This window comes from Enhydra lutris, unplaced genomic scaffold (assembly GCF_002288905.1).
Source record: "Enhydra lutris kenyoni isolate GAN:26980312 unplaced genomic scaffold, ASM228890v2 scaffoldscaffold47, whole genome shotgun sequence".
Classification (NCBI taxonomy): domain Eukaryota; kingdom Metazoa; phylum Chordata; class Mammalia; order Carnivora; family Mustelidae; genus Enhydra; species Enhydra lutris.
In genome coordinates, this window is record NW_019154131.1 from 15433703 (window position 1) to 15457224 (window position 23522).

At 42.3% G+C, this 23522-nt stretch overlaps 1 protein-coding gene across 1 annotated transcript in view; it reads left to right on the top strand.

Annotated features, from left to right (window-relative positions):
- The first annotated feature begins 829 nt into the window (after positions 1 to 829).
- LOC111156619 (focadhesin) overlaps positions 830 to 23522 on the top strand; it is a 320134-nt gene continuing 297441 nt past the window's right edge. The window contains exon 1 of the mRNA XM_022517613.1: positions 830 to 877. The gene's annotated coding sequence lies outside the window, so the exon portion shown is untranslated. The remainder of the gene's footprint in view (positions 878 to 23522) is intronic.

Consider the following 23522-nt stretch of genomic DNA (forward strand, 5'->3'; position numbering starts at 1 on the left):
AACTCTTGTATATAATTTTTACACAACTAGAATTCCATTCCTTTTTTACTTGCTCATTTTTTTTCTTTCTGCTGTCTCCTTTAGCTTCTGTTTTACCGTGACCTGTACTTTACAGCTTTCCTATGGAAATGAGTGTTTGTGCACAGGTGCACACGCAATAAGTATTAGACCAAAAAAAAAAAAAAAGTAACAATGACGTGTGCCTGCTGTCCCCAGATTAACTGAGCAGAAATATCCAGGCTATAACGTCCTGTAGGACTGTCCAACAGGTGGATGTACCAGTGTAGGTAGCATTGAGAGCTGCAGTGTTCTGTGTTGGCCAAAAGTGCGAAGCAGCAACTACAAGGGGCAAGGGGAAGAACGAAGTGGCAGGTCGACTGTCTGCATTACATTTTCTGAATCCTTAACGTTATCGGGATTACTGTTTTCTGGGCAACAAAATCTCCAAACACCAAGAAGCTGCTTTGCATCGCCAAAAGCTGCATAAGGGCAGGCTGCCAACAGGACTACCCAAGCACGCCGCAGTGGCATTCCTAAACAACTTCCTTCAATCGGCTATCTCGTGGGCTAATCCCCACTGCTGTGCAACTCCACAACCCCCACCTGCGCGCGCCTCTCTTCCTGCCCCCGGGTCCCTGCAGAGAGAAGCTTTCAGCAGTGCACGCCACCCTCCAGCCGCAGTGCGCGGCCTTGGCCTGGGCCGTGCGCGCGCGTGAAAGCAGAGAGGGGCGGGCCGAAGCCGGAGGAGGCGGGGCACACGCTTGCAGTCTGCAGTCCATTGGTTCTCTCACCTTAGTCCCCGCCCCCAGGCGTTCGAGACGGCGGGGCGGGCCACGTTAGGCTGCCGGCGCGGGGCTGAGCTTGTGGCAGAAGGGAGGTAAGCGATGCGGGCTGGCAGGCGGTGAGCTGCGGGCTGCTGTCCCCTGCTTTGAGGCCGCTGGATCGCATTCGCCTGTGGCCTGTCTCAGCTTGGCGTGGAGGGCGGCTGAGGCCCTGCGGGCCTAGGGCTGTGCTGGGAAAGCGGGAAGGGGAGCATGTGGTGGCAGGGCCGCGCTGTGGCGTGGGTGGCCAGGAAGGGGATAGGTCTTGCTCTTTGCCCGCGTCCTGTCCTGTCTGGGCTCTGAACTTCCTGAAGGACTAGGCCTTCTGCGTAGGACCGCTCTGCGATGCCGGGTGGGGCCTGCTCCCGTGCCTGCGGTGGGGCTCAGCGGGATCTTGACTCGGAAACGGATCAGCGCGTTCCTTGCGTATTAACCTGCAGCAGGTTGCAGTTCCTCCACTCTTCCCTGACCCGTACCCTAGTTAAAAGGAGTGCAGGAGATTCCGGGCGGGTTTCTGGCTGGCTGGGGAGACGGTCTTACCACCAGTGACTCGCTCAGATCTGGTCCACTTAAATGCAAAGGCTTATGGGTGAGCAGGGCCTGTTTTCAGACTTCTCAGTTCTCTGGCTCTATCCTCCCTTGCGGGAATTACTCGACAAAAATGGCATCTATGTATGAATGTATGTTTTGAAACACCTGCAACAGCTCTGTGGAGATTTGCAGAGACCTGGTTGTTGTGTTTCTCATAGGAGTTGTTTGTTGCACCGTGAGTTTTAATTTCAGCTGTGGTATCATCATGATCCTCCAGTTTAGCTCCTGAAATTGGAGCTTCTAAAATCAGTGAAGTCATCCTATCAGGTATCATGCAATCATTCATTCATCCGTTCAACAAACTTTTTGGATGAATTCCTTGATGGTCAGGGTCTTAGGTCAGAAACTAAAATGGACATTTCCTGCCTTTTCTCTCATTTTATCTGCTAGTTTTATTGTCTAGATTTGAGATGTAATTTTGTTGTTAAGATGGTTCAATTTCAGGTTCCAGATTTAGGTACAGAAGCTTATGATTCTATATCATAATATAGAGCTGTTCTGAGACCTCATTCGGTTTTTCTTACTTTCACCTCTAGTAAGCTTCAGACCATGATGACCACAGGTTTTGTAATTCTGCTAACTAACTGTACAATGAAAGACCCCAGGTCTCAGGTGCCTATCTGTAAAGTGAAGGGATAGGATTAGAAGTATTCCGTAACTTTTAGATATTCAAGAAGAGGGAGGGCAATTGGCATGTTTACTGAACTGGGTTAACAGTTGGGAAGTGACCGTTTTAAAAACACAATGTGTATTATGATTATACGTTTTAATCTTTCTGAATCTGTCCACATGTCTCTTTGACTAGCAAGCAAGTGCATATTTACAATTTTGATTTACATTCAGTTCCTGCATACAAAGCACTATGACTCATCTAAATTTGGAAATGTAATAATCCAAAGCTTTTTAGTGTTATGTTTAAAGGTATGATGTAAAAACAATTGGGGGCACCTGGGTGGCTCAGTTTGTTAAGCGTCCCACCGTCGACTTGGCTCAGGTCATCGTGCTCTGTGGGGAGCCTGTTTGAGATTCTCTCCCCTTTCCATTGCCCCTCCCCCATGTGTGCTCATGGTCTCTTGCTCTTTCTAAAAGAAATAAATCTTTATTTTTTTAAAAAAATATTTTATTTATTTATTTGACAGACAGAGATCACAAGTAGGCAGAGAGGCAGGCAGAGAGAGAGGAGGAAGCAGGCTCCCCGCTGAGCAGAGAGCCAGATGCGGGGCTCGATCCCAGGACCCTGGGATCATGACCCGAGCCGAAGGCAGAGGCTTTAACCCACTGAGCCACCCAGGTGCCCCTAAAAGAAATTTAAAAAATTGGGTAAGCTGGGCGCCTGGGTGGCTCAGTGGGTTGAGCCGCTGCCTTCGGCTCGGGTCATGATCTCAGGGTCCTGGGATCGAGTCCCGCATCGGGCTCTCTGCTCAGCGGGGAGCCTGCTTCCCTTCCTCTCTCTCTGCCTGCCTCTCTGCCTACTTGTGATCTCTGTCAAATAAATAAATAAAATCTTGGGAAAAAAAAATTGGGTAAGTATACAATTTTCAAAGTATTTTGAGTTGCAGTGGTAGGTTAGTGGTAGCCAAAATCTCTGCCTTGGTTATCATGCTTATACTTTGGTAAAATGTTAGGTAGTTACCATCACCTGGCTAATACCTATCAATATCATGTCTATGTTAACCTTTATTTTATCAAGCTAAAATTTACTGGATTTCAATTGACTGCTACTTCCCCTTGAGAAAGTGGAATACTCATGGTTATTGATAACCATAAATAAATCATTAGTTTGAGAATGAAAATGTCCATAGAGATATACTAATAGCCTTTCTTTTCTTTCTTTCTTTTTTTTTTTTAGATTTTATTTATTTATGTAAAAGAGAGAGAGAGTCCGCAGGAGCAGGGGGAGGGGCAGTGGGAATTCGAGAAGCAGACTCACTGCTGAGCCTGGGCTGGATCGCAAGACCCTGAGATCAGGGTTTGAGCTGAAGTCAGATGTTTAACCATCTGAGCTACCCAGGCACCCAGCAACAATAGTTTTTCACTTGCTGTTTGGTTGATGGGACTTGCAAATAAATTGTTTAGCCTTCCTGCGGGTGTAAAATAATTTCTAAAATACTTCTGAGGCATAATATTCATAGACTTGTGATAGTTTTTGGATGTTACCCACAGACCATTATGTGAATTGTTTATGTCACAATTAGGGGTTTGGAAAGTTTAAGGAAATACAGCTTTCCAAAATACTGCTTTTGCTGTACCTTTCTAGTTCTAGAGATGGACCAGATCGAGATGGGAAGACTGAAGAGAAATGCAAAAACTGAGGGAAAAAAATCCAAGAGGAGGCTTTTTTTTTTTAATTGGAGGAGAAAAAAACACAATGAAAAATACAATTATAACTATATTTAGAAGAAAAGTAAGGAACTAATAGTGTCAGGATTATTGGTAGGTCTGTAGCACAACTTGATTTTTTTTTTTAATTGAAGTATAATTGGTGTATAGTATCCCTATTAGATTCAGGGGCATATCATAGTGATTTGATATTTTTATACGTTATAAAATCCCTGTAAGTCTAGTTATCATCTGTCACCATGGAAAATTCTTACAATTTTTTTTTTTTAAATCTTATTTATTTATTTGACAGACGGAGAGCACAAGTAGGCAGAGAGGCAGGCAGAGAGAGAGGAGGAAGCAGGCTCCCTGCTGAGCAGAGAGCCCGATGTGGGGTTCCATCCCAGGACCCTGAGATCATGACCTGAGCCGAAGGCAGAGGCTTTAACCCACTGAGCCACCCAGGCACCCCCAAAATTCTTACAATCTTATTCGCTATATTCCCTAGGCTGTACTTTACATTCCCATGACTTACTGATTATGTATTTGGAAGTTTGTACCTCTTCAGCCCTTTCACCTATTTTGTGTGCCTTCCAGATACTATCCCCTCTGGTGACTGACTGTTTACTGTATCTATGACTGTTTCTGTTTTGTTTGTTTGTCTTGTTTTTTGGATTCCACCTATGGGTGAAATCATATAGTGTTTCTCTGTCTGACTTATTTCACTTAGCAAAATACCCTCTAGGTTCGTCCATGTTGCACATGGCATGATTTCATTCTTTTTTACGGCTGACTAGTATTCCTGTGTGTGTTTGAGTGTGTGTCTGTGTAAATGTACCACATCCTGTTTATCCATTCATCTATCAATGGACATCTATTAATGGTTCTTCAAAAAAGAAACACTGTGATAATTTAAACTTTGATCACATTACATGTGGGTAATACATTTTTTTTTAGGAGATGAGAAATGTATATTGTGTATGTATATACATGAATATATGTTTTTAACTTGTATTTAAGTAATCTCTATAGCCAATGTAGGGCAGGAACTCATGACCCTGAGATCGAGTTGCATGCTTCTCCGACTGAGCTGGCCAGGAACCCCTATATTGTATATTTTTTTAAGAAGTGCTACAGGTCTAGAGATGAGTAGTATAATAAAATATGGTATAGTTACGTAAGTATAAGTCTGTGATTCATAATTCATGATAAATTGGATCGAGGTAGTGTATACTTTTCTTTTTCATAAGATTTTATTTGTTTATTTGAGAGAGAGGGCAGAGAGAGAGTACCAGAGACCATAAGCAGGGGGAGTGACAGAGGGAGAGGGAGAAGCAGGCTCTTCATTGAATTAAGGAGCCCAACACGGGGCTCGATCCCAGGATCCTGAGATCACAACCCAAGCTGAAGGCAGATGCTTAACCAACTGAGCCACCCAGACGCTCCACTCTGTATACTATCTCCACATGATGGAAACAAGATTTGCTAAGCTTATAGGACAAAGGATGTTTATCGGTTTTTCTCCCATTTAAATTATTTGAAACAAACTTTGAAGCAATGTGAAAGATCCCATCTATTTTCAAACAACAGATTGAACATTGTTGTTTTTATAACTTGGGTACCCAAGGCACTCCTGTTTTCATAATTTTTTATCCTATTTCAAGTCACATTGGAAGTAATAACATTGCATTTCTGATTTTGAAATTTTGTTAAATTTATATTTGCTTTTGTTCAGTTAGAATTATTTTAGTTTTTATATTTTGAAGATATTTAAAAGCTTTGATATTAAATACCATACAGTTTTCCATTGTTCATGATGGGAAAACATTTCTTTAGGCCCAAGGAATTTGAAAATCCAAGTTGCATAGATAGTCAGTTGTTATTATTATTATTTATTTAGAGATTTATCTTTTCATTTGCCTGGGGAACCAATGAAGCAGTCCACCCAGGCTTCTAAACTGGAGATTTCAGTTCTTTTCAGTGCATTAAACTGTATCTTTATTTTGTATTTTGGTCAAACAAATGACTGTATGCTAATTTGGCTGATAAGCATGTTGAACAAATGTTAAAATTGTGAATGTTGTAACTGTAGTTTTGTTAAGTTTTCTGGCTGCCAGGGTGTACTTTTGTCTCTAAAAATCTTTTCCTTTGGCTTAGCTGCTCTCAGAATTAAAAAAAAAAAAAAAAGAATTTATTTATTTGAGAGAGAGAGAGGGAGAGACAGCAAGTGCCCACAGGAAGTGGGGAGGAGCAGAGGGAGAGGGAGAAGCAGACTCCCGCTGAGCAGGGAGCCGGCTGCAGGGCTCCATCCCAGGATCCTGTGATCACAACCTGAGCTGAAGACAGATGCTTAACTGATTGAGCCACCCAGGTGCCCTGGCTTTCAGAATTTGTAAGTTTTACTCTATTTAACCATCATTGAACAGGTTGGTTTAGGTAATGAAACCATTAGGTTTTAGTATATATTAGGACACGGGGAGGGAGTGGAGGAAACTTTGTATTAAAATTTGAATTCTTGAAACCTGTAAGTAGATTGAATTTTAAGAGTCATAGATATTAAATACTGTATTTATTTATTTATTTTTTTCATTCAATAAAGAGTATCTGCTCTGATCCAGTCCCTAACTTTCCTTTGAGGAACTTACACTATTGAATGGAAGCCCCAGAGGAGGCCAAAATACAAAGAAATAAATTATTATAGTTAGATGCATGCATAGAGTACTGTGGGGACAGAGGAAAACTGTATCTGTGTCAGATTTCAAGGGATTCAGAGAAGGCTTTTTGTTGGAGTGTTTGCTTGAACCGAATTTTGACGGTAAGTAGAAGTTAGCTGGTGAGGATGGAGGATAAGGCATTCTAGGCACAAGAAGGACATCAAATTGACAGATGCGAGACAAAACAGATTCTTTTTTTTTTTTTTTTTAAATTTTTAAATTTTATTTGACAGAGATCACAAGGATGCAGAGAGACAGGCAGAGAGAGAGGGGGAAGCAGGCTCCCCGCTGAGCAGAGCCCGATGTGGGGCTCGATCCCAGGACCCTGAGACCATGACCTGAGCCGAAGGCAGAGGCTTAACCCACTGAGCCACCCAGGCGCCCCGACAAAACAGATTCTTAATGTATTAAGGGGAGGACAGAGAGATGAGGTTGAATATGTAAACAGAGGGCCCACAATGAAAGGCCCTCTTTCTTACTGTGTTAAAGGTTTTGAACTTGATCCTTGAGGCAGTGGTGATCCATGGGTAAGAGATTTTAAGTTGAAGATCAGTTTCATGTGGCAAGGTGAGGAATGAATTGTGGTGGAGTGAGGCCTGTTTGATAAAGCTCCAAATTAGCAGTGGGGCTTGAGAGAATAGGATGGATCCAAAGATAATGTCAAGATGATGAAACTGGTGTCCAGTTTGATATGTGGGTTGAGGAAGAGGTGGAGTCAAGATGCTTCCCAACTTTATGACTTCCCATAGTAGGAATCCCATGTGGGTTAGCAGGTGACTAAGATCAGTCTTGGATATGCCTTTGGGTCACACAGTTGGTACTGTTCTGTGGGTAACTAGCTGCACTGCTCTGGGGATGAGGACAGGATTTTTTTTTTTTTTTTTTAAGATTTATTTATTTTAGAGAGCATGTGAGATCAGGGGTTGGGAGAGAGGAAGAGGGAGAGAGAGAATCTTGAGTGGACTCCTCGCTGAGCCTGGAGTCTGACTTGGGGCTTGATCCCATCACCCTGAGATTGTGACCTGAGCTGAAATCAAGAGTCCCGTGCTTAACCAGCTGAGCATCTGAGGCACCCGGAGGAGAGGATTTTATGCAGGATAGAGATTAGGATGCTCTTAGCACGTAGGTGATAGTTGAAACAGGCTGTAGATAACCTAAGGGAGAGTTTCTAGAATAAGAAAGAATAAAAAAGGGATGCCTGGGTGGCTCAGTCACTTAAGTGACTGCCTTTGGCTCAGGTCCTGGGATGGAGTCCCATGCCCGGCCCTCCGCTCAACAGAGAGCCTGCTTCTCCTTCTCCCTCTGCCTGCCCCCAACCCCCCATGTGTCAAATAAATAAATAGATAAAATCTTAAAAGACAAAAAACAAGAGAAACTCTTGGAAGCACCATCACGTAAGGAAGATGGTTCAATGAAAAAGAATGAGAGGGAACAGCCTAATGGACGTTGTAACTCTAGAAGACAAGGAGGTAGGGAATTTTAGGGGAGAATGGTGAACTGTTAAACCACCATGGAGAATAGAAGAGAGAGCTCACTAGAGGTTTTAGGAAGGTCTACCAGATAGGCAAGAATCATTAGTTTAGGGGTGCCTGGGTGGCTCAGTTGGTTAAGCGTCTGACTCTTGATTTCCACTCAGGTCATGATCTCAGGGTCCTGGGATAAAGCCCCATTCGGGTTCTGCGCTCAGAAGGGAGTCTGCTGGAAGATTCTCTTGCTTTTCCTCTGCCCCTCCCCCATCCAAGCTCTCTCTCACATAAATAAATCTTAACAAAAATTATCATTGGTTTGTAATTTTACTAGCTCGTATAATTGTGTGACTTTCTGTAGCAAAAGTCAGTAGATCCAAAGATTTTGAATAGTTGGAATGATCCAGTATTTGGATTTTGTTATGTACTTACAGTAGGAATGCCTTTGAGCTCAAATGATTAGCAAGACAATGGTTGAAGTGATGGAATGTGAGGTTTGGACTGCATGGAGGTGGGGACCAAGCAGGAGGAGGCTGAAAGAGTGAAAGAAAGTAATTGGTTCTGGGGTTCTTGGCTGGCCCAGTCAGAAGAGCATGCGACTCTTGATCTCAGGGTCATGAGTTCAAGCTCTACGTTGGGTGTAGAGATTACTAAAAAGATAAATAAATTGAAAAAAAAATTGGTTCAAGAGATTAGAAGTCTGGGCAAAGTAAATATATAAGTGTTTGTAGGCATAAGGGAGATAGCTGATAAAATATTCTGGATTCAGAGAAGAATATTGGAGTTTAAAGTTTTAGGGTGCTAATGGAATGTAGGGTTTGGCCATGGATGTAGATTGCTAAAATGGAGGTGACAAGGAGATATTCAAGAGCAATGAGACTGGTGTGTTGGATGAATCACTCACCTTGGACATGGACCTCAGAAGATCCTGGTACCCAGAGCGGAGAGATAGACAATGGTTTCTGAGGTTTTAGATCATGGATAGTAGTTATCAGTATATATGGGAGATAAAGATACTGGGTGGCATGCCCTCAGAAGTATGGGGGTAAATGGTAAAGAAATGTTCTTCTGGGCATTGGAGCTTGGAAGGATGATTAGTTTTCACTGAAGTGGCCACCAAAGGAGAGTATAGTTTTCCTTAGGTCTAAGAAGTAGGGGGACACCTAATGAAGACGCTGAGCATCTAATAAGAAAGTTTGGTGATCATGGTATCAGAGTGCAAGAGGTGAGGACTGGTTAGTGTTTACTGAAGAGGAAGGCAGATGAGGAAGAGGTTAGACTTGGGTGTGAGTAAGGCTGAAGCATATGAAAATTTTGGAGTTACAAATAGTTTGCATGTCAAGTTCAGATGAAGCTTGTCAGCTTTTACCCATCAAATTGTACTAGTTTTTGTGTATTAGTAGGACAGCAGATAGAGTTCTCTTTTATTTTTTTTTTAAGATTTTATTTATGTATTTCACAGACAGAGATCACAAGTCAGACAGAGATCACAAGTAGGCAGAGAGGCAGGCAGAGAAGAGAGGGGGAAGCAGACTCCCTGCTGAGCAGAGAGCCTGATGCGGGGCTCCATCCCAGGACCCTGGGATCATGACCCAAGCAGAAGGCAGAGGCTTAACCCACTGAGCCACCCAGGTGCCCCTGCCCCATGCTTCTTAACATGGTGGTCTAATGGAGGAAACCAGAAAGCAAGAGAAGCAGCATGGCATTGGGACTAAAAGCCTACAACGTCACTTCCTCTGCTGCTGATTAAAGCAGTCACAAGGAAGCCCAGATTCAAGGGGATGGAGAAGTAGATGACTTGATTATGAGGGGAGCAGTGAAGCCACTTTGTAGAGAAATGTGCACACAGGAATTGGGAAGAATTTGAGGTCATTTTTTGCAATCTGCTGTAGTCTTCTAATTGCTCTATTCTCTCTTTGCCCCTGAAATATTGTCAGCAGAATACCCAAAATGATTATTTTTAAAACACACATAAAGATTTCTCCTCTTGGGATGCTTGGGTGGCTCAGTCAGTTAAGTGTCTGCCTTGGGCTCAGGCGATGATCCCAGGGTCCTGGGATGAGCCCTGATTTGGGCTCCTCGCTGTTCAGGGAGCCTGCTTTTCCTTCTCCCTCTGCCTGGCGCTCCCCCTGCTGTGCTCATTCTCTCTCTCTGACTCCCCCACCCCAAAAATAGATTTCTCCTCTCATCACTTTTCCAGAACCCTCTAATGGCTTACCAAAGTAAAAGGCAAAGTCTTTGCAGTGGTCTTGGAGGGCTGCCGCCATCTGACTCCTTTGTTGTTTCCCTAACTTCATTTCCAGCTACTCTGCCCTCAGTCAGGAAACTTGCTCTATTAGCCTCATTGCTGTTCCTCAGACCTTAAGGATACATTTTCCCATGGTGGTTTTTGTATTGCTGCTCCTTCTGCCTGGAATCCTTTTCTTAGAAACGGGACTCCTTTACTTCAGTTAAATCTTTGCGTATGTGTGAGCTTCTCACTGACCATTCTTTGTAAAATTAGAACCCCTTTCTATCTGTCTCCCTTTCCTGCTTTACTTTTGTGTATAGACCTTATCTTATAAGATGCTGTATCATTACTGTTTTCCTTATTTTTGTTTTGCCTCTGTTAGGAATGTAATCCCTCGTAAAGGTAGGGACTTTTGGTTTTTATTTCTTTTTTTTTTTTAAATTTTAGAGAGAGGATAAAGAGAGGGAGAGAGAGTGCATGGGTGGGGGGAGGGAGAGGGAGAATCAGACTCCCCACTGAGCAGGGAGCCCAATGTGGGGCTCGATCCCAGGACCCCAGGATCATGACCTGAGCTAAAGGCAGATGCTTAATCCACTGAGCCACCTGTGTGCCCCAAGGCAGGGACGTTTGTTTCCCCAGTACTTAGGACAGCTTCTGACACAAGGTAGCATCTAGTAAATATTTGTCAAATGAATGAAATGTAGGTTTTTGTTACTGAACTTTTTTCAGATATCTGGGTATCTCTTCCATGTTTTATGGAAGAGCTCTTGAAACAGATTCTGGCTATTACCCGAGGAAATTTGTGGCCTCTTCTTGCAAGTATGTATGTATGTATGTATGTCTTTATTTTTGCAAGTACTTTTGTGATCCTGTTTTTTTAAGAGCCAAATTGTTTTCTCACATCCAAGCTCTTTATTCTTTGGAAGAAGAGTGTCCTGTTCTCAAATCAGCTGCACAGAATACCTGTTCTTTTTTTTTTTTTTTTTAAAGATTTTATTTATTTCACAAGTAGGCAGAGAGGCAGGCGAAGGGGGAGGGGGAAGCAGGCTCCTTGCTGAGCAGAGAGCCGGATTCGGGGCTCAATCCCAGGGATCACAACCTGAACCGAAGGCAGAGGCTTAACCCACTGAGCCACCCAGGTGCCCCCAGAATACCTGTTCTTTAGGTACTTTCTAGCTGCCTCTTCACTTTGAGTTGTAAATCATAACATTTTTGTTCAAAGTGAAGCTGAAACTTTATATGTAAAAGGGACAGTCTGAGATAGAAAATTTTCAAACCTTTTTTTGAACTCTTGAACCTTTTTCTTTTGATATCTTCAGGAAAAAGAGGTATTTTTTTCAGTCGAAACAGAGTTACGTTAAATTCTGATTTATAATGTAGTCTTAAATCATTCTAACCCCTGAAGCATGAGCATAACCTTTGTAATTAGTGATTATGAATGAAAATGATAATCTATTAAGTGCCTCAGCCTCCAGTTTATTTTTGTAGTTTGGTTTTGTTGCATATTATCAAGGAAATCTTCATTCATATTGATTGGCCGTTGCAAGCAATAATCTTTTTTCTCTTCAGTTCATTGTAATCTTACAGTCTCTGGTTACCTAGTTTTCCTGTGGAAAATTTTGAACACACACATAAATAGGGACTATAATAAATGAACTTAAATGAATGTTTTGTTGATCTTGTTTTGTTTCTCTAACATTTTTCCTCCTTCAGCATTTTCTGCAAAATTAATTATTTTTAATTAATATCTTAAGTTATTTTAATTAAAAATTATTATTAAGCGTAACAATTTAATTTTACTGTTTTATTTTAAACATAATTTCTGTGCCATTATCATACCCCAAAAAAGTAAAAGTAACACTGATTTCTCAAGATTATCTGATACTCAGTCCCTCCCTATTTCAGAATTTCTTGGTTATGCCAAGAATGTCTTATTACAGTTGTTTTGTTGGAGTCAAAATCCAAATAATGCCCCCAGATTGTATTTGGTGATTAAGTCTCTTAATCACTTAACCTGTAATAGTCCCTCCAGCCTTTCTTCTTCGTATGTCATTGAGTTGTTGGAGAATCAGTCACTTGTCCAATTAAATGTCCCAAATTCTGAGCTTATTGTTCCTCCCCTGGTTGTTGTTTACTTTGTTCCTCTATGTCTTGAGTTTTCTATAAATTGGTGGTTAAATATAGAAAGCTGTATGGGGTCATTTTTGAAATGCTTTAGGCGGGAATATTCTTAGAGGCTTCCATGTATGTCTTCTTATCCTGTCACAACAGGAGGACACAGCGTCTGGTTTTCTTACTTCGAGTGATGCTGAGATGAATGAGTGGATTCTGGTGGGGTCATCCTGATCCCTTTAATAATGAAGTTCCCATCCTCCTTTAACCTAGGAGTTTCAGCAACGATTGATGTTTCGTTCACAAATCAATTATCTATTAAAGTGACTTAATATCTTTAAAGTTTTTTTTCTTTGAAGAAATGAATACTTTCAAATTTTCTTTACGTTTCTGTTCACAGTATCACTTTACAACCACATTTTTCCCTCCCCCGATTCTAAATTTATTCCCATTCGCCATGGTTTTAAGAATGTCTGGGACATTTAACATAAAGCTCGGAAGGAGATATAAAGTAGAAGGGACAGGGAAGGCTGGGGGAATGGGGAAGTAAGGGTTCTCTACCTACCTACCTGCTGGTTAACCTGTCTTCACTCTCCTTTGGGCCTGGTGGGCCACAGAGGCCTAATGGGGATTGGAGAGTGGGTGGGACTGGGGCAGTGTGGACAGCAGTCGTGGTATTGGATATGAGCTGAGTGTAAATAGAAGCTGGAGCTAAGCATACACATTTGTTGTTGTTGTTTTTTAATTTTTATTTATTTTTTAAAATTTCTTTTCAGTGTCCCAGAATTCATTGCTGATGCACCACACCCAGTGCTCCATGCAATACATGCCCTCCATAATACCCACCACCAGGCTCACCCAAACCCCCATCCTCCCCTCTCCAAAACCCTCAGTTTGTTTTCAGAGTCCACAGTCTCTCATGGTTCATCTCCCCCTCCGATTTCCCCTAACTCACTTCTCCTTTCCATCTCCCCGTGTCCTCTGTGTTATTTCTTAAAGCATACACATTTTAACATTTACTGTGTATAGTCAAGATTCACCTCAGATAAAAGTGAGACGTATACAAAGCTTCTACTTTGTATTTTGCACCCTTTATCATGTAGCCTTTCCTTGCTGGGATGGACAGAAATTGTACCCTCAAGGACGCAGGAGACTTGTGCATGGCTGCCTTGGTTTATTTATTTATTTATTTATTTATTTATATACTTGAAAATATTTATTTATTTGAGAGAAAGCACATGAGAGGCACGAGTAGGGGGAGAGGCAGACAGGGAGGGAGAAGCAGGCTCCCCACTGAGCAGGGAGCCCCTATTGGGCTCCATCCCAGGATCTTGGGATCCTGGCCTGGCCAAAGGCAGACACTTAACTGACTGAACCACTTGGGTGCTCCTGCTGTATTGTTTTATTTTTTTCTTTTATTCTTTTATTTTTTTTTTAAAGATTTTATTTATTTGACAGAGATCGCAAGTAGGCAGAGAGGCAGGCAGAGAGAGAGGAGGAAGCAGGCTTCCCAAGACCCTGGGATCATGACCTGAGCCAAAGGCAGAGGCTTTAACCCACTGAGCCACCCAGACGCCCCCTGCTGTATTGTTTTAAAAACAATCTTCTGTCTTACGCATCTTAGTATGACTGCTTTTTTTTTTTTTAATTAATTAATTTATTTGACAGATCACAAGTAGGCAGAGAGGCAGGCAGAGAGAGAGGAGGAAGCAGGCTCCCTGCTGAGCAGAGAGCCCGATGCGGGGCTTGATCCCAGGACCCTGGGATCATGACCTGAGCCAAAGGCAGAGGCCCCAACCCACTGAGTCAACCAGGCGTCCCTGACTGCTTTCTTTCGGTTGTTTGAACTAAAAACCTTGGTGTCATCCTCTGCTCTTCTTGCCTTTCACATTCTTTCCATTAGCAAGTGTTGTCAAGAAAGTCTGACCTAGTCTCACCATTTCTGCTGATGTTCTTCTCCAAGGCAACATGGTTTCTCTCCTAGATTATTTCTGTAACTACCTCACTGGTCTCTCTTTTTCCATCCTTGCCCATTCCATTCTTGGTCTGTTCTTCAGAGAAGCCAGAATGATCTTTCAAATGGTAGTCAAGTCGGCCATCCGTCTGTCCCAAACCCTCTAGGACTTCCGGTCTTAACTCAGGAACCCTGCAGGCTTACAGTGTCCTACAGAGATTTAGGTGATCTGGGCCCCTGGTCACTCTGTCCTCTGTCCCCCGGCGCAGCTTGCTGACTTACACCAACCGTGCTGGTGTCCTTGGTCTTCCCTGAATTTGCTAAGCCTGCTTCTCCCTCAACATTGTTACCTTGAGTATTTCTTCTGTCTGGAGTGGTCTTTTCCTTCTGGTCTCTGTCTAAAAGCCTATTCTTTTAAAAAGGCTTTTCTTTATTCTTTGACAGGTGCCAAAACATAAGACTGCCCTAAAATTTATCTATGGATGATGTCATTTTGGGGGGCGGGTAATAAGGTTGTATATGCGTTTGGAAAATTAAAAGAAAATAAATTCTGTACTATAATTGAAGCAATTAAAAATACCTAACTTTTATAAACTTTTAGTTACACTAGAATGAGTAAGTTCTAGAGATCTACTGTACAACAATATGGTATTGTGCACTTCAAAGTTTGTTAATAGAGTAGATCTCATGTAAAGTTTTCTTACCACAAAACCCAAACCAAAAGACACAAGAAAACTCTGGAAGGTGTTGCACATGTATTGCCTTGATGTTGCTGATAGTATATGGAGGTGTTTACGTATGTCCACCCTCATCACATTGTACACTTTAAACGTACATTTCTTTGTATATCTGTTACTATACAATAACTTAAAAAAATACCTGCTCTCTCAACTGAAGCTAACATAATTGATTAAAATGAGATGGGAGAAAGTTGAACACACTGGAGGACATGTAATTTTTTTCAGGGACAGATGGGTTAATTTGCTGGCAAACAATTTAGAACCAAAGGTAATTCTGTTAGCTTACTTATTTGGAACTCTGTAGGACCATTACAGCTTCTAGTAACTCAAAGGTGTGACTTTCTCATTAAATAGCTCTTAATAAGCAGTGTAATTGGATCAAGTGAGACTTTTATCTTGGTGTGTGCTGTGGCTAAACCGACTCTTTAGACAGTGATAAAAGACCATGGTTGCAAGTGAATAAATAAGATCACTGATTTTTTTTATTGCAACCCCAAAATTGACTGTATGGTTTTATTTGAAGAGAATTAATAATTTTTACTTGGTGTAAAAAAAGGATTGGCTGCCCATTGCGGGGGCGCGGAATTAAATGTAGCAGATATAAGGAGGGATGTGATAGGTTGTGATCTCGTATCATCCTATTTTCCGGAGAGGAACTTGTTAATATTTTCTGTATTCTCTTTTTTTTTTTCTTAATCTTATGTCTTTATATATATGGTTTAAACTCAGTTGTGTTCATGATTGTGTGCAATAATTTCTTTTTCTCACTCTATGGTAAGCATTCCTTTAGTAAAACTCCTTGTAAATGTATTTTTCATAACTGATCGGTATTTTATCTGCATGTTCCTTAGCTTACTTTTTTCATCAGTGAAGAATTTTACACAAAAGGTGGTTGCTTTTAAGCCTTTTGTATTCTCCTACTTTTGAAATGGGAAGCGAATAGGACTTGACAACTCTGTGCCACACTTCGGGTTGTAGCGGAGAAATGCCAGACAGGATACTCAGCAGGCGGTACCTGGGCCGCCCACTTCCATACAGAGTGGGTTAGTTTCCACCCACCTCAGACTTTCAGCTCCATTGGGCTAAGTTCCTCTGGACTTGAGTTTGCTGGGTGGGACTTAGGGGGACTCTTCCGGTCCTGGGCGCTGTGCTGGTTCTCCCTTATTTCTTTGGCTTTGAGGACTTTGGCATCAGTTTGGAGGTAAGCCTGGTTGGGAGCAATTTCATAGTGTTTGCATTTGGGCTGGGAGGCAGAAGTAGTCTTCAAGGTTGAGGGGCACCTGAGAGGCTCAGTGGGTTAAGCATCTGCCTTTGGCTCGGGTATGATCCCAGGGTCCTGGGATTGAGCCCCACATCGGGCTCCCTGCCTGGCGAAAAGCCTGCTTTTCCTTCCGCCTGCCATTCCCCTTGCTTGTGCTCTCTCTCTCGGTCTGTCCCGCTTTGTCAAATTAAAAAAAAAAAGAAGAAAGAAGTAGTCTTTGAAGTTAAAATGAAGCTCTTTGAACATTGGCCTTCTTGTGAGCTGCTGGTCTGTAAGAGCGGCTGCTTCCGTTCACGTAGTCCGTCATATACGTCCAACACAGTGCTGGAAAGTTCCATTGAAACTGTACAGAAAAAATTGTAGGTATTGGTTTTAAAACTTGAGAAATTAAAAAAAAATTCTCACAAGGAGCTACATGTTCCTCTTCCTCCTCCTCCACCTGCTCTCCTCCTCCTCTTCTTTGTTTAAATATGATCTTAAAATTAACTCTCTGAAAGACGTTCCTTGTGCTGTACTCTGCCAACTGGATATCAGCATTTTCCAGGAGCCTCTTCTAATTCTTGTATATGCTGCTTGGTGTCTCCGTGCTAACCTGAAATGATTTACTAATGGGCTTCTGCCCAGGACGGTTGTGAAGGTAAACTAGTCTCTGATTAGTAAGCACCCTACAAATAAAAACAGCTATGAATAATGCTGGCTGTGTAAGAGAAAATTAGTAAATGTTACTTCGTTGGGTAATTACATGCTTAAAATGCCTTTTGCCCCAGTGGGAAATCCACAGAGGTGATACTGTGGGTTTCTAACGGGTTGTAATACACAGCAGATTACGAGCATAGCTATGATAAATAATAGTCGTCAATTGAAGCGATCATGTAAAACTTACGATGTATTCAAGTAACAAAGACCCATTTTCCATCTCTATTAGATTCAGCTGGAAACAGTGAAGAATGAGTCTTGTGAGCTTTTGCATGTGGTCTTTGACCCCCCCCCCTTTAAAAGAAAACGTACCAAAATGAATAACAGAATAATAAAAGCTCACTAATCTGGATTCTGCTGATTTAGGGTTTGGACCTGATACATCTTTATACTACCTATACAAAAGTTATTTGCTCAGTTAAAAAAAAAAAAAAAAAAAGCCGGGAGGAAGGGCTGTGTCTAAAAGGGATGAATTATTTTCAAATCCTGAATGTGATGGTAAGTGAATTCAAGTTACTGTGTTAATTTGACAATAAAGTTGTTTACGTATTTATTTTTCTCCTTCTGGCTCTTGTTAATTTACTTAGGGTCTTTGTTTTGGGAGTCTTCATTAGTGGGAAAGATTGCAGATTCTTTGTTTCTCAGTTTCTGTTTTGGAAAGTTGATTGGAAAGCAAAAGAAACAGCAGAATTCTTATTGTAACATTTTTTGAGTCTTGTGTATTCGCTACTGTGCTCAACACAGCAACTCAAAAACACTGACTGACTGCTTGTTGCTCTCTGGGCCCAGCCGTGGGGAACAAGACCCAGCTGTTTCCCTCAAGAAACTCAAAAGTCTGGGGAAAAAAAGGCAGAAGGCTTGGTCAGTGAGGAACCCTTCCTGCCTGACTTCTTCACTAGTGTGCGAGTAGGTCCAGCTGCTGTGGGCGTGGAAGCTAAACCCCTCTGTGACGAGATCTGCATCTTGAGGATGGCTGACGATCTTCGCAGGGCTGGAAGGCACATAGAAATTGTCCGAGTCCATGGGGCGCCTGGGTGGCTCAGTGGGTTAAAGCCTCTGCCTTTGGCTCAGGTCATGATCCCAGGGTCCTGGGATGGAGCCCCACATCGGGCTCTCTGCTCAGCAGGGAACCTGCTTCCCATTCTCTCTCTGTCTGCCTCTCTGCCTACTTGTGATCTCTGTCAAATAAATAAAATCTTAGGAAAAAAAAAAATTGTCCAAGTCTAGCTCTGCCATGTGGCCCCCACTGTACCTTATCCTCTTCTCCTTGCCTGGAAAATGATGCCAAGTTGTTCAAGCCCTGTTTTGTGAGACAGCTGTGGGAACTGAGAAGGAACACAGTGGTTTCCGTTTGATCTTTCCAGAACACTCCACCATTATTTCAAACTCTGTTTTTACAAGTGAACTCATCTGCATAGAACTTTCCATGTCTCGTGGAGCTGTGTTTTGACCCGTCACATGGTGGGGCTACCTGCCAGCCAAGCATTCAGTTGTGGAACGGTGGCCATCTGTGTCTGTGTGGTAGTGTTTGAGCACTCATTTGGGCAAATAAGTGCTTTCATCTATTTCAATGAATATTGACTTATTTTTAAAAAATGGAATTTTTTTTTTAACGATTTTATTTATTTATCTGACAGGCAGGGATCACAAGCAGGCAGAGAGAGAGGAAGGGAAGCAGGCTCCCCGCTGAGCAGAGAGCCCAATGTGGGGCTTGATCCCAGGACCCTGATAGCATGACCTGAGCTGAAGAGCTGAAGGCAGAGGCTTAACCCACTGAGCCACAGAGGCGCCCCTGGGACATCCCTTGAATATGTAACTTTTGCACGTTAGACTCCCTTACTTGTTTTTAGGCTTGCAGTAGATACAAAGATAAAAGAGCTGTTTGCACATGCTGATGGGCTACTTTGCAACCCTGATTTAACAGGTAGATCCATACCCAGGTTTTCTTTTCTTTTTTAAAAAATTTTCTTGCAGGGCACCTGGGTGGCTCAGTGGGTTAAGCCTCTGCCTTGGGCTCCGGTAATGATCTCAGGGTCCTGGGATGGAGCCCCACATGGGGCTCTCTGCTCAGCAGGGAGCCTGCTTCCCCCCTCTCTCTCTGCCTGCCTCTCTGCCTACTTGTGATCTCTCTCTCTCTGTCAAATAAATAAAATATTAAAAATTTTTTTTTCTTGCATTAGAGATTTGCTTAGATACACTGTTCTCTCTCTCTCTCTCTAAAGATTTTATTTATTTACTTGACAGAGAGAGACACAGGGAGAGAGGGAACACAAGAAGGGGAGTGGGAGAGGGAGAAGCAGGCTTCCCACTGAATAGGGAGCCCGATGCTGGGCTCAGTCCCAGGGCGCTGGGATCATGACCTGAGCTGAAGGCAGCTGCTCAACGACTGAGCCACCCAGGTGCCCCTAGTTTTTAAAGAGAGGCTTGATTCACTGGGGTGCAGCAAGATGTAATAGAAAAAGCAAGGTGTTGGATTCAGACTCAGAATAGTAACGGATGACGTTTTAAAAGTGTTTGTTATGTGCCTGGTTTTGAGGGAAGCGCTCTAATGGACTCTCTTAGTTTTAAAAAAACTCTGTGTCAAGGCTCTTTTCTCGAGTAGCGCGGTTAAGAATGGGAGCTCTGGAGGCAGATTGCACGGTTGATGCTCGTGCTCTGCTTCTTACATAATTAGGCAATTAATTTTGACCTCTCTTTGCCTCCCTTGGTTTTTCACATGAAAATGAGGATAATAATAGTACTCATGTCATGGGATTGTTTTGAATATTGGGAGCGAGAAGACATGGAAAGAGCTTCGACAGTGCCTGCCTGGCACATGGTAAAGCTCAAGAAATCCCGGCCGTTAATGTGGCTATATAACCCTGGGCAAGAGGCTTTCTCTCTGAGCTCCTGTTTTCTCCTGTGGGAAGTGGGAGGTAGTAATACCTACCTCAGAGTTACTGGGAAGAGCCAAGGGGATTAGTTATTTTTAAAGTGTTTTGTGGAGTGCTTGACCCCTAGAAACTGTTTGGTCCACCTTGGCCTTCTGAATCCTAGGTCTGGCTGTGGTTAGTCAGTGCATCTTTATTGAACAGGTTCTTATGTGCGAGGTTACAGTGGTCCCAAAGAGAGACCAGGTCCCTGCCTGCAAAGAGTTGGCCTTTTACTGGGAGGCACATGGGGCTCTGCACTTAGCATGGAGCCTGCAGAAGATTCTCGCTCCCTCTCCCTTTGCTCCTCTGTTCGTGCTCGCTCTCTCTCTAATAAATGTATCTTAAAAACCAAAACCAAACCAAAACAAAACAGAAATTTAATTCTCATAGTTCTGAAGGCCGACAGTCTGAGATTAGGGTGTCAGCATGATTGAATGAGGACCCTTTTCCTTGGTTCATAGGCGGTGACTTCTCCCAGTGTCCTTATAGGGTGGAAGGCCTCAAAAACTTTTTTTTTTTAAGATTTTATTTATTTATTTGACAGAGAGAGATCACAAGTAGGCAGAGAGGCAGGCAGAGAGAGAGGGGAGGAAGCAGGCTCCCTGCTGAGCAGAGAGCCTGATGCGGGGCTCGATCCCAGGACTCTGGGATCATGACCTGAGCCGAAAGCAGAGGCTTTAACCCACTGAGCCACCCAGGCGCCCCAGGCCTCAAAAATTTTCAAACATACATAAAAATAGAATAGTATTATGAACTTGAATGTACTTGTCTGTTATCAACCTTTAGACATTCTTGTGCCCTTTTGTGGGTAAGTGAAGTATTTTACAGAAAATCCCTAATATCAGTATTCCTAAATACTTCACTTTGTTCCATGTTGATATTTGTTAAGAAGTAAATTATTTTAGGGGCGCCTGGGTGGCTCAGTGGGTTAAGCCTCTGCCTTCGGCTCAGGTCATGATCCCAGGGTCCTGGGATCGAGCCCCGCATCGGGCTCTCTGCTCGGCAGGGAGCCTGCTTCCCTTCCTCTCTCTCTGCCTGCTTCTCTGCCTACTTGTGATCTCTGTCTGTCAAATGAATAAATAAAATCTTAAAAAAAAAAAAAAAAAAGAAGTAAATTATTTTAGAGAATCAGTGCACAAAATTAGAGTCATTTTTGAGGGGAGGAGATACAAGTAAGATACCTATAAAATACATTCTGTGGTGGTGCTTTAATAAATTCTAGTTAGCTGAATGGTATTTGAAGTAAGATTATGACTATGGAGATTTTAGCTATTTAGATTAGACATTTATTCAGTGAGACTTTATAATGATTGGTCTCTGTTTTATTACAAATGTACTATAAGTATTATTTTGATTATTTTATATCAACATAAAACATTTATTTAAAAAATATAGAGAGCAGTTCAAGTATTCTTTGATGGAGAGATATTTAAAAATTGTAATAGAAAAAAATCATCTGGGGGCACCTGGGTGGCTCAGTGGGTTACGCCTTTGCCTTCGGCTCAGGTCATGATCTCAGGGTCCTGGGATCGAGCTCCACATCAGGCTCTCTGCTCAGCAGGGAGCCTGCTTCCCCCACCCCGCCTGCCTCTCTGCCTACTTGTGATCTCTCTGTCAAATAAATAAATAAAATCTTTAAAAAAAAATCTCAAAAAGGAGCTAATTTGAAGACTTTTGAAGACTTAGATTGGATACTGTAAAAATTCTAGATAAGTAAATCTTTAGATTTTTAAAAATAGCTTTTCATCTATATTCTCTATTATATTTAACACATATATGCATACACATATATGACACTTCAAAAAGACTATTCGAGAATAATTGGAGAAAAAATTGTAAAAAATTAGGCATTATTCAAGGAGGTAGTTTTGTTTTTTTACTTTAATGCCTGGTTCTCCTGGACAGCAGTCAGTTCTAACTTGGAATTTCCTGCCTTTGGTCTTATTTTAGACTCCCATTTCAAAATCTGTGAGTAAGTAGCATGTGACATAAGTTCAGAAAGAACTAAACTATAAAGGCAGGAATTTGATTGCAACTGGATATATTTCAGTAAATTGCAACCGGTGAGATCATCAGAACTCACAGTCACCTGAATTTGGTCAGCGCTTGAATTCTAGATCCTAAAACTCCTGGGGCATGGCCAGTATTGGAATGTGCTGGTCATGCCTTATGTTACTACTGGTGGTCCAGGGATACGCTGGGTGTGAAGTGAAAAACCTCCCTTTTCACCTGAACTGCCAGGCTGGTTAGCCTTTGTGGCAAGTTGCTTAACTTCCTTGACATTCAGTTCCTTCATTTCTCTAGTGAAAAAAAGTATGGAAGGGAGATAGTCTCAGGTCTACTGTATTATTAAGGAAGTCTTACCTACTGTAACAAATCCCAGAATGCCCTAGTTTGTACAAAGTAGAAAATTCTTTCTCATATAATAGCTGGAGTTCCAGGTATGTAGTTCTGCTTCATGTTATTATCTAGGGATCTGGTTCCTTCCATGTTGTATCTTCAACGGTGAGCTAGCGGCATTATCTTCATGCAGAGAGTGGAGGAAGCAGGCGGTAGCCTGGAAGGGCCAAGTCATGTTTGTTAAAACTCTCTGGAGAGAATTTGATCACACGTGGTCGTACCTAAGCATGCTTGAGGCTAGGAAATGTGATGGAGCTGGTCAGGCTACCATTTTATTGATACAGAAGAAGGAGAACACAGAGAGTGAAGGATCATTAGCTATCTCCACCACATCTATGCAGATCCTGCTCTCTCTGATTATAATTTTTTTCTTTTTTCTTTTTTTTTTTTTTAAAGATTTTTATTTTTATTTATTTCACAGAGAGAGATCACAAGTAGGCAGAGAGGCAGGCAGAGAGAGAGAGAGAGAGGAGGAAGCAGGTTCTCCGCTGAGTAGAGAGCCCGATGCGGGACTCGATCCCAGGACCCCAAGATCATGACCTGAGCCGAAGGCAGAGGCCCAACCCACTGAGCCACCCAGGCGCCCCTCTTTTTTCTTTTTTAAAGATTTTAATTTATTTATTTGTCAGAGAGAGAGAGAGAGAAAGAGCAGCAGTCAGAGGGAGAAGGAGGCTCCCCGATGAGCGGGGAGCCCGATGCGGGACTCGATCCCAGGACTCTGGGATCATGACCTGAGCTGAAAGCAGACGTTTAACTGATTGAGCCACCCAGGTGCCCCTCTGATTATAATGTTGACAACATGTCTTCATCACACCACCTAGTTGCCCTCTACCTTGGGTTGATTTTGAAATTACTCATTAATCTGAAAATATTTTCTATTCTTTGCTTAATTTTTTGATGACTTAATGGTCTCTGTTTTTCTTATACTTGCTCTGTAGTATTACAAACTTCCATTGTGATTTCCCCATGATCTTGTCATTTTTATGGATCTTACAGTGAGGAGGGCCCTAATTGTCTTGTCTTGCTAATTTGAGAGTGCAGGTGGCAGCTGGATTTCAGAGCTTTTGAAGCAAGAACTGAGACTAAGCTTGATTTTTAGCAGGTATCAGGATTTGGTACAGGGTGAATGAAACAGACTCCAGCTGCCAGATTCTGGAGAGCATGTGGAGAAGCAGTTAGGGTCCAGGAAGTGGTAGGTGAGAAGCTGTGCAGGCAGAAAGACAAGGAAGACATAAGTACTGGATTGCAGAGCAGGGTGGGTGGTTGAAAAGAATAGATGGGTTTTTTTCCCTTTTTTTTTTTTTAA